This window comes from Vombatus ursinus, unplaced genomic scaffold (assembly GCF_900497805.2).
Source record: "Vombatus ursinus unplaced genomic scaffold, bare-nosed wombat genome assembly UNPS02014769.1, whole genome shotgun sequence".
Taxonomy (NCBI): domain Eukaryota; kingdom Metazoa; phylum Chordata; class Mammalia; order Diprotodontia; family Vombatidae; genus Vombatus; species Vombatus ursinus.
Genome location: NW_020954547.1, coordinates 591,786 through 607,203, shown reverse-complemented (window position 1 = coordinate 607,203; position 15,418 = coordinate 591,786).

Sequence of the window (15,418 nt, the reverse complement as noted above, 5' to 3'; positions counted from 1 at the left end):
AATTATGCAAATAAAGTGATGCCCTTTGACTCAGAGATTCTACTATGAGTATAGACCCCAATGAGATCATTGATAAAAAGAAAGTTCCCATACTACCAAAATATTTATAGCTGCATTTTTTGTGTGTTAACAAAGAACTAAAATCAGTGTAGATGCCTATTTATCAGGAAATGGCTAAATGGAATGTGGTATGTAAATGCAATGGCATGTTACTGTGATTTAAGAAATGATGAGTGTGATGAATATAGGGAATCATGGAAAGACTTTCATGAACTAATGCAGAGACAAATAAGCAGAGCCTAAAATAAAAATTTATCCAATGACTACAACAATGGAAATGAAAAAAAAAGCATCACAACACAATTGAAAGTGAGTGTTGAAAAATTACAAAGAATAAGCCCAGTCATATAGAAAAAAATACAAGAAGAAACTTTTCCCCATTCCTTTGCAGAGATGAGAATTTCATCAGTATAAAGAATTGTATAAATTTTCAGATTTTTAAAATATATTGAAGTGTTTCACTGCTCTTTTTTTCTCTTTTTTGTTTTCTTTTATTATATTATTATTAATAATAATATCTAGCATTTACATATTGCTTATAGGCTTTCAAAGTGCTTTATATAGTAACACACTTGATTCTTACAACAACATTGTGAGGTTGGTGCTTTTATTATACCCACTTTACAGATGAGGAAACTGAGGTACAGAGAGGTTATGCAACTTGCCTGGGGTCACACATCTAGTAAGAATCTGAGGCAGGATTTGAATTTAGGTCTTTCTGATGCCAAGTCCTTTGCTTTAACCATCATGCCACCTAGCTGCCTTTTAAAAAATATTCTGTGTTACATGGGATGACTCTCTGAGAAGAGGAGAGGGAAGCATATAGGAAAACATTTGGGTGATATAAAAGCAAAAAAAAATTAAGATTTATTTAAAAAAAGAAAAATCATTGTGACATCTTATTATAAAGGAATAAATCTCTTCTTTTATGTGAAAATATAACTCATTAGATCAGAAACTAGCATTTAGTGTTCATCAATTGACCAACTGAATTATAGAGGCAGCTAAGTCATCAATCTCAGCATAAAGAAAGTCAGTCTCCCTGAGTGATATATCCATTTCCTCTCAACACCCCAAGAAGACTAATATAGAAGGTAAGAAGATTGAGTGGCTCTAGAATTTCTGGACTACAACCCTGTTGCTCCTCAGTCAAGGCAGATACCCTCTAACCTCTGCTGCCTTCAAACAATTCATACAAATGAAATGGAATAGTTTTGCTGATTCTTCAAACCTGCAAAAAACTAAAATTTCATTGGTGTGAGAACTCTTTCTAACAAAGTTTACACTTCTTTACCTTAGTAGACAGTCTATCTGAGTAAATCATGACTAAAAAAATAATTAGTGGATAATGTTGATTATTCTATTTGAACTTAGAAATCTTTACATTATTGAACACTTAGCTCAGTCACCATCTTCTACACTAAGCCTTTCCTGATGACCTTCCAACTACTAACACCATACTCTCTAAACCACTTTGCAATTATTTATATGTACTTGTTGACTTCTTGAAGGAGAGAACTCTTTCACTTTTCATCCCCTACAACTAGCCTCATTCCCAGAAGTGAGAGGCACTTAATCAATGCTTGGTGATTGCTTGATTGATTGAGGGTGGTCCTCTAATGATAAACTTCTAGTACTGTACTTGAATAGGACCTATCAGACCCCATGCTCCATTAACAATATCTTTGAGGACCATGAATTGGTTAAGAATCAGAAGAGTACTTAGTCAAGGGTACTAATTAGTCTTGATTGGAAAACTGGGAAATTAAGAAATTAACTTGCTTCTAATTTGTGAACCAATTAGTCAACTAGAGGTCTGAACTGTCACATTACTCATGATGTTTGACACCCCAATCCACCTTCAGTACCCAACAGAGTGTTTTGTATTTGGTAGGCACTTAATAAGCAGGGTTTTTTTAGTTAATTGATTAATTAATCAAAGACAGCTGCCTCACACACACAAAACCTGTTCCAATGTTAAATTCCACTAAATACCACCAATAGGCATTTTCACTAGACTTGATCAGCATCTTGTAATGAAAACAGCCCATGATTCTTTTTGATTGGGCCAATGAGATTGTGGAGAAAACTCTGAAGATTGTCTGCTGAGTGCCAGTTTTTAATGAATCCCATTTGTCTTTCTTGATTAATTCTGCTATTACCCCCATTTAGTCCTGTCACCCGCCTGTTGGCAAGAATTTTCATATCACTGTTCTGATGAGAAATTGGTCTATGAGAACAGCACTCATCAATCAGTGGGCAGTTATTTAATACAGTTTACAGTTTATGAGTTTAAGAAACTATAATTTCGTACTTTTTTTAAATGGGTAGCTGATCAAGGTAGAGACAATCAAGATTTTCAATCCAATGGACAGGCTTGTAGAGCTCATGCTGAATAGGAGGTAAGAGCCTTGAGAAAACCCCGGGTATTTCAAGCTTACAGTCCTGTGACTAAGAGATTTTCTTTAATGATGGGAAAATCCTAGTGTTTTGGGTGAGCATTCTACTCTGCACTGTCCTCTAAACTTTGTAACCTTCAGAGTGAAAATTAGATTCTAAGAAAGGCTCAATTCCCTTAATGACAAATTTCCTTCTTGGTTGCAACAGCTTTGTAAATACACTATGCAGAATTGCGCTCTTTCCCTGAAATCACAAAGAACTAAATGCATGTGAAATTTTTTTTTGTGTGTTTGTTTTCATTCAGAAACCACGGCTATATATTAAAGAGGGAAGTGGAGATGGAACAATTCTCTGATCAATGAGCAATGTAAACAGCTGTTCTAGATAATTTAGGTGCCAAAGGAGATTTTGGTGGTATAGGTATATAGACTGAATAATCTAGCTTCATGGACTGAATTGATCAAATTAAGCAAATATAATCCAGATTGAACATTTGCATTGACTATAAATTTAGAACCAGAAGGAAACTAGGGAGTCATCTAGTCAAACCCAAAGGGATTATTAAGTGACTTTCCCAGCTAAGTGGCACTATGGACAGAATTCAGGGCCTGGAATTAGGAAGACTGGAGTCCAATCTGATTTCAGACATTTCGTTGTAGTGTGATTCCAGGCAAGTCATTTCACCTCAATATACCTCTGTTAACTCAAATGTAAAATGAGGATAATAATAACACCTACTTCCCAGGATTATTGTGAGAAACAAATGAGATATTATTTGCAAAGCACTTAACACATTTCCTGGCATATAGTACACACTTAATAAATATGCATTCAATTCCTTTCCAAGGTCACACTAGTAGTAAATAATTGAGTTGGGATACAAACCTTGAACCTCTACCAACAAATCCAGTGGACCTTCTGCAATACCACCACACCATACTACCTCTCTAGAATCACAGTAGTGCTTAGATATTGACATGGTGATTGATGGACAAAGGGGGATTTACCCAATTTTTATTTCTCTCAGATCTACAATTTAAAACAGAAATTTTGCACTTGTTTTACCCAACTCCCTGGACTTTGCCCAGGTCAGGCATCTTGCCATATAACTTGTCCCTGCAGGACTCATGTTCCTTACTGGAAATAATTCTTCTGGAAGAACCTATAGAGACCATACCCTCCTATCTCTCCACCTCCTTTCTACCTCCTTTAATCTACTCCACTTTGATATGATTGGTGACTGCGTAAACAAAAACCACATCTAACCCACTCTAACCCACCCAGTCATTCACAATGACACAAAGGTCTATTCAGCATAACATCTTACTATCTGCCCCATTCTGTGAAGGCATATCTCTACCTTCTACCTCCTATTGCTCTGGAAACAATATTCAAATCATGACTCCCACTGATACTGAACAGGGCATGACAGTCTACTGATTTGTATTTACACTCACAATCCCTGAAATTGCTTTGCTTGATCACAATTTCTTTGTATCCATTGTATCCATTGAACATTTGCATTGACTATAAATTTAGAACCAGAAGGAAACTAGGGAGTCATCGAGTCAAATTAGGATGTAAGTGCCTTAACAGCAAGCACTGTCTCACTTTTGTTCTTATATCTTCAGAGTCTACCACTATACTCCAGATATAAGTCAAGAATTTCTGAAGTTCCAGGCACTATGATAAACACTGAGGATACAGAGACAAATCCAACAAACAAAATAAAATAGCCCCTGCTCTCAAGGAATTCACAATCTAATGGGGTAGACAATGTGAAAACAAATATGTACAAACAAGATAAAGGACAAATTGGGAATAGTCACAGAAGAAAGGCAATGATATTGTAGAAGGTAGGGTTTTAGCTAAGGCTTTAAAGAGGCCAAGGAAACCAGGAGGAGACAGAGAAAAGAGAATTCTAGGCATGGAGGACAGTTAGTAAGAATGCATGAAGTTGGAAGATAGAGTGTCTTGTGCAAGGGACAGAAAGAGGGTCCATGTCACCGGATCACAGATATGTGGTGGGGAGTACGGTTAAAGAAGATTAGAAATGTAGAAGGAGGTCGGGTTATGAAGGATTTTAAAAGGCAAATAGAGGATTTTAGTTGGAGTGTTTTGAATGGGGTAGAGAGGGAAGGAGTGGGCTACATGGTCATACAGCTGAGTAGAGGATCAATTGGAATGGGAAGAGATGAGGCAAGGAAACTAACCAGAAGACTTGTGCAATAATCTACTCATGAAGCTATGAGAGTCTACGCTAGGACAGTTGGCAATATCAGAGAAGACAAGAGTATATATGACAGATGTTATGAAAGTAGAATCAAAAGGCTGTGGCAACAAATTGGATGCAGAGAGTGAAAGAGAGTGAGGAGTCTAGGATGACTCTTCTCAAGTTGTGAGCCTAGGTGACTGGGAAGATGGTGGTATCCTCCATAGTAATTAGAAAGTTAGGAAGAAGGAGGGCTTGAGGAAAAGATAATGAGTTCATTTTTTGGACATGTTGAGTTTAAGATATCTATGGGAAAACCAGTTAAAATATCTAATAGGCAGTTAGAGATGTGAAACTAGAGATCAGGAGAGACTTTAAAGTTGGATAGGTAGATCTAAGAATATCAGTATAGAGATGGTAATTGAATCCATGGGAGTTTATGAAATCATCAAGCAGGAAGATGAGATCATCAAGAGGAGGGCCCAGGAGAAAGAATTGGGGGAGATCCATAGTTAGTGAGCAAAATCTGGATGAATATCCAGCAAAAGAGAATGAGAAAGAGCAATCAGGTAGGCAGTAGAAGAATCAGGTGAATGTAGCATCATGAAAACCTAGAGAGAAGAGAGTATCAAGAAGAATGTGATCAACAGTGTCAAAAACTACCGAGAGGTCAAGAAGGATGAAGACTGAGAAAAAGCTATTAGATTTGGCAATTAAGAAATCATTAGTAACTTCAGAGAGAGCAATTTCAGTGAAATAATAGAGGATTAATAAATGTGTTTTGTTTAATTGACTAATTTTTCCAAATTACCTCTTCACAGAGGGGAATAAATGCTCTATATTTCATTTTACAGGTACTGATATTACCAAACTTTTTTTTACAACTCTGTAGTTACAGTCTACCATTTGGTAGAGTAAAACATTGCAAAGATCAAAAGGATGTAGGACAACGAGGTGACCAGCCATCAAATATTATTAATGATGACGGTGATAATGTAATACAGGAGGCATTACCCTAACAAAACTATAGAAAGGTAAATACTTCATCAACAAAAAAAAAGGAGAAAGAGAATAGTTAAGTATTCTCAGAACATATGATTAAAAAGTTTAAAAACTCACAAATATACTTTTGGAACAAGCAGACATCAGTTCACAGAGCAAATGGTAAAAATCAATAATAGGTCTACACTATTGCTTTTGTCTAATATAACTGAAAACAATTTACATCCAATTGGAACTTCTGAAATAGATCCAAGAGTAGCATCAAAAGGTCCTCCATGGGCAACATCCACATGAACATAGTCAAAAAGCGTTTATTAAGCTTCTACTATGAGCCAGGAACTTCATTAAGCATTGGAGATACAAGGAAATGCAAAAGACATTCCCTCCTCTCAAGGAACTTACAATATAACATGGCCTACAACATGCAAACAACTTGTACAAACAAGATAGATGCAGATAACTAGGTTGCCCATTGCATAGAGTGCTAAGCTTAGGAAAACCTGAGTTCAAAAATGGCTTCAGACCCTCACTGAGTGACCCTGAGCAAATCACTTAATCTTTGTCTGCCTCAGCTTTCTCATCTGTAAAATGTGGATAACAAAAGTACCTACTTCCCAGGGTTGTTGTGAGGATAAAATGAAACAACATTTGTAAAGCACTTTGCAAACCTCAAAACACTATATAAATGCAAGCTATTATTAATGTTGTTGTTAAATGGTAGAAAACCAATAATGAGAAGATGCTAATGACAAAGAAGGGTTGAACAAATTTCTGAATCATGAGAATTTGTTTAGAGAAATGCAGAGATTTGCAATAGCAATTCAATACTAGGTCATTACTATTAGAAAATGTAGGAGAGTTGTTCCAAAAGCAAAGCAACCAAAGCATATCATGCAAAGAAACCCTGGGAAATGTACAACCCATCACTGCAAATTGAAAAAAATACATATATCAACAACCAACTACCTAACAATTCTTTACTTAGTGATTAGAATTGAACATCAGACACTTAATAGCTTTGATGGACCGATAGACAACAAATCTCCGTATTACAAATATAGACCCCAAGACATCCTGGAGATCTCAACCAATAAACTGTATTGGAACTGGGCCATTATCACAGACCAAAATATTGCCCACAATTGCCTAGACACAACACTGATTCATCACAACTTAAAAATTCTAATAGATTTCACTCTACCAAGTATTCGTAACAACTTGAGAATTCTAATACATTCCACTCTACCAGGTATTCATAACAATTTAAGAATTCGAATAGATTCACTCTACCAAGTATTCATAACCCATAAACCACAAAGTTCTCAGAATATAAAACCTAGAAGAAGAAATCAAAATCATGTGGGAACAGGACAGAGTAGAATATCAACCCTCCCACATTATCTCCTTCCCCCTCTTTGCTTAAGATCTCACTTCATATTTACTGAGAAAATAAAGACATTTGACTACACACACACACACACACACACACTTTCCAATTCTAGTTCTAAAAATATAATCAAATCAACACTACCATTCCTGGAAAGGATGTCAATCAATTGTTCTTTGTCACAAATCATCAGCCCTCTGACTTCCCTGTAAAAAAACAAAAAACAAAACAAAACAAAACAAAAAAACACTGCTCATTGGCCACTAGTCCCTTATATGTCTTGTCTCTTCCTATTAGAAGGTATGCTCCTTTAGTAAGGAGAGCATCTTGATTGCTTGTAAGGCAGGTAGGTGGCACAGTGGATAAAGCACTGGGATTGGAATCAGGAAGACTCATATTCATGAGTTCAAATCCAGTTTCAGACACTTACTAGCTGTGTGAGCCTTGGCAAGTCACTTACCCCTGTTTGCCTCAGTTCCTCATCTATAAAAATAAGCTGGAGAAGGAAATGGCAAACCACTCCAGTATCTTTGCCAAGAAAACCCCAAATGGAATCACAAAGAGTTGGATACAACTAAACAACAACAACTTCTTGGTTGTTTGCATTTGTATCCCCACTTCTTAGGATAGTGCTTAGCACAGAGCAAGTGTTTGAGAAATGCCTTTTCGTTCATATATTTATGCATTCCTTTGCATCAAGCTCTCTCTTCTCTCCTACTCCTTATTTCATAATCCCTTGACTTCAGCTTCCACTATTTCCTCTTTTCCTCCAGTCTCTGAGGAGGATGTAATCCTTCTCCCCAAGACCAATCCCTCTACATATATCCTTAATTTCATCCTCTTTTTTTCTCCAGTAAATTGTTCCCACAATCATTGCTCTCCTCATTTTCATTCTCTCCCTATCTACTGGCACCTTCCCTGATATAAAAGCATGTTCAGGTCTCCCTTAAACACAGAAAACTTTCTTTAGATTCTATTATCCCCACTAGCTATCATCCAGTATCTTTCCTCACCTTTCTCAGTGAAACTCTTTGGAAAAAATCTGTGTATTCTTATCTCTACTTCTCTCAGCCTCCACATCTCCAATCTGGCTCTTTATTTCAACATTCAAATGAAACTACTTTTTTCCAAAGATACCAATGCTCTCCTGTCAAATCTAATGGCTTTTTTCAAAATCTTCATCCTTCTTGTCCTCTCTATAGCATTTGGTAGTCCTGACCACCCTCTCCTTCTGGATGCTCTCTCCTTCCTGATTCCTTTGTGACCCTGTTCTCTCTTGGTTGTCCTACCTTACCACTCCTCAGTCTTCTTCATTGGATTATAACCTATGTCTGTCCAACTATAGGCATATCCCAAGGCTTTATCTTCATCCCATCTCTCTCTTTTCTCTATACTCTCACTTGATGACCTCATCAGCTCTCATGAGTTCAGTTGCCATCTGCATGCAGATAATTCACAGATTATGTATATCTAGCCCTAATTTCTTTCCTGGAATACAGTCCAGCATCACCAAATTCTTGTTGTATATTTTGAACTATATCTTCAGTAGGCATCTCAAATTTAATTTGTCTTTCTCCACAAATCTTCTTCTCTTCTAACCATCTCAATTGTCATTGAGGATACCACCAAACCCAGATCCATGCTATACAAACCACTTATCCTAGCAAGTGCAAAATCATAGTCCTAAAATACAGACATTAGATGTGTGATTGATAGATAAAATTCTAGCCCTATCTCTTAGATATAGGCTCATAAAAAAGAGATCAGCCAGCCACAGCAGTCCTAGATCGTGCCTGCTCCACACTCTACAAGCTACTAAAATTGCCCCACTCTACAAAGGTGAACATTTTAGTCTTTTTTGGTGACAAGAATGGTCCAGATCCCAGATGAGTATCTATCCGTGCCATGCATGGGCCAGTTGTCTTCAGTGACAAATCATATACCATATATGTATATATTGTTCCCCCAGTAGAAGAGAACCTTCTTGAGCAGAGTTTCAATTTTGTCTTTATATCCCCAGTGATTAGTACAGTGTGTATCACACAGTAGTTGCTTAAAAATATTTACTTATTGATTTATTTATTGATGCTTATCATCTTATCTGCTACTGAATTTGTATTAAGAATGAGTCAACAAGAGATAACTTACATCCTAATCACAGGCACATATGGAACATGGACCAGATATGCCAGAATGTGCAAAGAGTGGAAATTACCACTGTTTCTTCCCCCCGAGGGTGCTGGAGCTGGTGGTACCTTCTCCCTGAGGGGAAGGAAGGGAGAGAGGAAGGGAGGGAGAGAGGAAACAAGCACTTATGTGCCTACTTTGTTCCAGCACTGTGCTAATACCTTACAAATATCATCTCATTTGAAACTCATAACAACCTTTGGAGGTAGGTACAATAATTATCCCCATTTTACAGTTGAGGAAACTGAGGCAGACAAAGATTAAGTGACTAGCCCTGGGTCACGTAATTAGTGTCTGAGGCTGGACTTGGACTCAGGACTTGGACTTCCTGACTCCAAGTCCAGCATTTCCTGACTCCAGGTCCACTGTGCCCCCAGTTGCCAATGGAAAGGTCAACAGTAAGGTCTGCCACCATGTTTGCCAAAAGAACAGATACATATTTCAGGTATACTTATTATCTTAATACTTCTAGTCACTTTCCAAAATCAGTTATTTTATGTGTCTGGAGAACTGTCTATAGAAACAAAATATTAAGATAGCAACTTGCATCTGAAACTGATTGATAATGGTATTCCTATCATAATGACTGTCATTTAAGCAACAATTTAAGGTTGTCATAACACTTTACATACATTATCTCCCATAGACCTCATAACAACCCTGTGTGTTAAGTACTATTGACTTTATCCTCATTTTTTTTTAGATGAGAAGACTGAAGTACTAAAATGTTAAAGGATTTGCTCTGAATAACACAACAAGTGTCAAAGACAATCCATCCTTTTCACTCTATGATCTCTTTGGACCTGCCTTTATGTGATCTGAACCCCAAGACTGAAGAATATTGACTTAAAATCACCTTACATTTTTCTTCCTCTCAGAATGACAATGCTCAAATTTCAATTGATTCCAGTGTTACAAGGGAATACTTTATTTCTTTCACGCACCTGGTTCTCTCATGCTTGGGCAAAAATGTCCACATACTCTAATTTCTCCCATAGTGCAAAATTCCATTTCTTAAGTAAGCAAAAGGTCCACTATGTCTGCGGTCACATTGGGAAACATTCAAATAGAGTAAATGACAAACAAGTCAAGTGTAATGGAAAACCCATCATGAAAAGTGATTCACGTGGGCAAAAACATGTTTTGACTCCAGGAATTCAGCTATTGAGTTCAACAATCTCAATATTTTCCTATCATGTTGAATATATAATGTAAATATTTTAACCACATTGTATGTAAAAATTGAGATGACAGAGTTCAAAGTAAATTCTTTTCTCAGAAACAACTAATAGTGTGAAAGCCAACATATTATGGTCTCCATCTCTGGTTTTTTTTTTTAATACAAAACAAATTCTTTTTTAGACTATGCTGCTGGAGTCACTATCCCTTGAAGATTACGAATAATATAAGACTTTGTAATAAGGGGCTGGATTAACTTCCATTCTTTCATTAACACCAGTTGTTTATTAACAGGAAGACTTAACAGCCTGGTGCTTAAGAGTAATGAATTCAACAAACAAGATGTTGGGTGAATTACAGCAAAGTCAATGGATATATTTAAATGAGCAATTAGATTAATTAATTATTAGGGACAAGCTTGATCCTATCATCCTCATGCCCAGTGGTTATCAATGAGATGTTTTCTTTCTACACGAAAATCTCAGAAAGGAAATTTTGTTTTGGTGATAACAGCCAAAGTGAGGAAACATGTAGCCAGAAAAATCAGTGATAATAACAATTTAAAAATAAAAGAGCCGGCTATCTATGCTATATAAACTTGGCACTCAGTCCTGAAGGCAAACAACAAATGAATTGGGTTTATACTCAGGAAAGACATGAGCCCAGGATTTCTTTTCTATGACAATTTTTACTTTAGGGTTTGACGGGCAAAGGCAATAGCTGTGGATTTAAAGAAAACAATGAGAGGCAGAGACAGCTGTTCAAAGCAGAAATCAACCCATGGGGTTAGGATTATATGATTTAGTATTTCAATTTGCAAAAAAAAAAAAATAAAGCTTATGCTTTATGTATGAGAATACAAAATTACAGTATTTTTTTCATTGGAACAATACTAAAGAAAGTCTGCTCAGGATGACTATGTTGAGTTGAGGGAATTTACATTAAGAATAAAATTCTTCAGGTAGAAATTAATATATTCATATATAGATATATATGTGTGTGTGTGTGTGCGTATAAATGATTATGATAAGCTTTTAATGCCAAACAGAGGAGTATGCAGAGTGTAGTAAAGAGACTCTGCTTTATTGTCAAGAATACCTGGGTTCAAGTTCCCAACTCTCACAAACACTGTATATGAGATTCTGATCACCTCTCACTAGCCCCTGGCAATTGTCTAAGCCTGTTAGTCCAACACAAATTGGTAGTTTTCATGGGGGAAGGAGTTTGCACTCTAAAAGTTACCTACACCAATGAAGGTGTAAGTTCATTTAAAAAGATTATTTGGAAAACACTGGTTTCCCACTCTATGATTCGATATCATGTGATGGACAAAGCAGAGGAGCCAGCAGAGATTCCATTTACTTTCTCTTTCTGTCCCTCTGCTTCCCTTTCAGGGTTCTATTATCTAACTTAATCGCATCTATCCCTTCACATCCTCTCTCTAGTTAATCAGTTCTTAGACTCAGTACAACCCCCACCCTACCACTGAAATATCAACTCAAGGTGTGCATTTCACCGTGTTTAATAAATAGCATCTTATTTTCATGAAAAGGTCAATATCTGGTAAAAAAAAAATGACCAGTAGAAGGATGTGAAAGATGGATATTGTTCTGTGTTTTCACAAAGTGAGTCATTCTGAAATTATCTAATCAAGAATTGGGAAGAAATGAAAAACAGACCATAAAAGTTCAAAATGACTAAAGATGGAGACTTCCCTTTAAATCTGGTCCCCACTTTTGAAAACAAAGGCTTGGCATTTAGCACAGCTGATCACTGATCACACATTCCCTCCTGGGTACTATTGCACATCTGCCCAGGTAAGTTCCTGTTTTCCTAATTAACCTTTTCCTAAGGCATTGGGTGCTGTCCAGTGCCACAGGCAGGTGCCAGACTTGTGATACAACTTGGCAAATCACACATTGTGGGATGAAACCTGCTGTTGCTTTTTAAAAGGCATCCTAGACAATCCTCCGGAATAGGGGAGTTTGATGAAAAAGCAGCACATGCTCCCATCTAGCCTTCTTCTGCTCCCTGCTATTCTGACCTGTCACAAAGGTTGTTGTCTATAGGATGCCACAAAACTAGAACGTAAAAAATTACAATCAGTCAAACCATGCTAGTATTTGAACAAACCTATGGATGGTTACATTTTTCATTGTTTATTTGACTTTCTGGGATCACATAAATAACTTCCAAGTCAAGAGGAGAGAAGAAAATAGAGGAAGGAGAGGAGACTTTCTGGGACCATATAAATAAATTCCAAGTCAAGAGGAGAGAAGAAAGGAGAAGAGAGGACAAGAGAAGAGAAAAGAAGAAAGGAGAGGACAGGAGAAGAATGGACAGGAGAGGAAAGGACAAAAGAGGAAAGGGCAGGAGACTTCTCGGGGTCACCTAAATAAATGAGGACAGGAGAGGAAAGGAGAGGAGAGAAGAGAAGCAGATTTTCAGTACTTAACATTTCCACTAAGTTTTTCATTGCAAAGTCCATATACCACTTATAAAGGGAACTGGAACAAAGTATTATGTAGGAGATTTCATACTGGGGACCATGTCAGAGACATTGCTAAACCTATAGTTTTCACTAGAGCAATTCATTGGACTCTCTCTTAAGGCTTCCATCTCTAGTCACCTGCAAACAAATACATTTATCTTAATAGAGAACAAGCAAAGTTTAATTGCCTGAGCTAGGTATTTTTGTTCTGTTTTATGTGTGTAGTTGGTAACCAGACCTTTGTGGATAATGTTACAAGATAGATATTCTTTGCACTGAGCTTTTCCCCCTTTCTTCCTGTAAATTACATCAATTGCTTGGGGGATTGGACAAACCATAACAATAATCAGAATTTCGATGCTGTTTGGTTGTGATCTAGCTCCCTTTGAAACAGTGGCAAGATAATCGATTCACTAAAGTCATCAGGCCATTGCTAGCTGGGTTTGTTTACTGATCTTGGTCACTATGGGACTAAATTCACTTGGATAGGGTCAAGGACTAATAAAACTTGAATCCTTCCCCATAATCAATCGACAAGCATTTATTTAGATAGAGCCTACTATGTGCCATGCATTGTGCTTAGGTGCTGGGGATACAGAGACAAGAATGAAACATCCCACAGGCAAGAGACTTGTATTACATTATGGTAAAAAAAAAAAAATGAATGTTCGATTAGTAAACCAGTAAGCATGTATAAAATGCTTGCTATATGTCTAGACCAGGGTCAAAAGGCCACACCCAAGGACCTAGAAGGTCACATGTGGCCTCGAGGCCTCAGGTTCCCCACCCTTGGTCTAGGCCCTCTGGAAATACAGACAAAAATTATAGCCCCTGACCTAAAGGAAGCTATATGCACACATATGACCACAATGTATATATTTGCATATTCTTGTGTATATGGTTAACACGAGATAATTTTGGAAGGAGAGGAGGAAAGTAGGCATCAGGAAAGAAATCAAGAAGCATCCATAAAGGAGATAGTGCATGAGCTGAGCTTTGAAGGAAGTTAGAGGTTCTAAGAGGTGAGCATCTGGAAGGAGTATCTTCCTGGTCTAGGAGACAGTCATTTGTATGTGGCATGGAAAAGAAAGATAATAGTGCTGAAGAAATCCAAGGGCAGCAGCTATATGAAAAGAATTATCTAACTATAGTAATGTAAGGACATGAATCTGGTTCCCACAAACCAAGTTTATCTTTAAGAAAGAGGCTATCTGCATAGAACCAAAATAACTGGCTATGATCTGGGAAAGGGAAATCTTATGCACCTCAGACTTTGGGAGGGCAAGCAGGACCTGAGAGAGGGGCACCTTAGTGATGAATTATGGGGACAGAGGTGAGGAGAGTGTCACCCAGAATGGATGAAGGACCACAATTCTGTTTTACAGCACTGCTCTGCATAGGTTTGAAGAAGGTCCTCAAAATATTTCTGGAAGGAAGCCTCCTGTGAGGAAGCTGCCCCCACTTCCCCTCCATTTGAGTACCCTGAGGTAAAACTTCAATCACTTTTTTCTAGTTATATAGGGTCTGTGTGTGTGTATGTCTGTGTGTGTTTGTGTGTTTGTACACAGCAAAAGCTATTTGGAGCCAAAAACCTCAAAGTCAGTTGTTGAGAGAAGCCAACTAATGAAAACTGCCCTCAAAAACATATCCTCATGCCTAACATAGTAACATAGCCAGCCAACTTTCAGATTCACAACCAATCAGCCTCAGCTGAGCTCGATGTTAATCGTGGTTAGTTTTCCCCCCTTGCACCTTTCTGATCCTAATAGCTTTAAGTCCATAGCCTCATTTTTTTTTAATTTAAATATTAACTCTTTCATAACTGAAATATTGTTACAATATACATCACTAATTAGTTTAATAATCCTTATGAAACCTCCTTGCTTTGTTCAATGATAAAATGTGTGATAAATTCACCAGATCTCAATGGAGAACAGTGCATTACTTTTTTCGCTAAGATTTTTCTGTTTCCCCAGGATTTAGCTCCCATGTTATAATTTTATTTTCAGCATCAGAGACCTAGTGAGCAAAACTTAAAAAAAAATATCCTGACTGTAAGGCTTCCATCTTCTCCCTGTAATTTCTTTCATTTCAGATAGGGTAGTGACCTTTTTAACACCTAGCCGAGCGAAAGAACCTTAGTAATTGATGTTTATGGCTGTAAGTCTGTCTAGGCCAACCAGCTGTCATAGATGTGATCTACTATGCCATGCAGAGAGTATGTCTCCTTATGGACCACAATTCCCACTCATCTTTCCCACTTTCAAAGACTTAACAATGTAGAAAACTTGGGCGAGAGAGGGCAAGGTGGAGAGGCTGTCAAATTTCATTAGCCATGCTCTCTGAATCAACCTGACACCATCGGTAATAGATGCTTCCTTGGCCCCAAGAATTGAACAGACACCCTGATTCTTAGCAATACCAGCACCTGTTGGGACTCAGTCCAGAGCTGAAAAATAGCCTGCACACTGATTTCAGAAAATGAACTGAATTCAAGAAG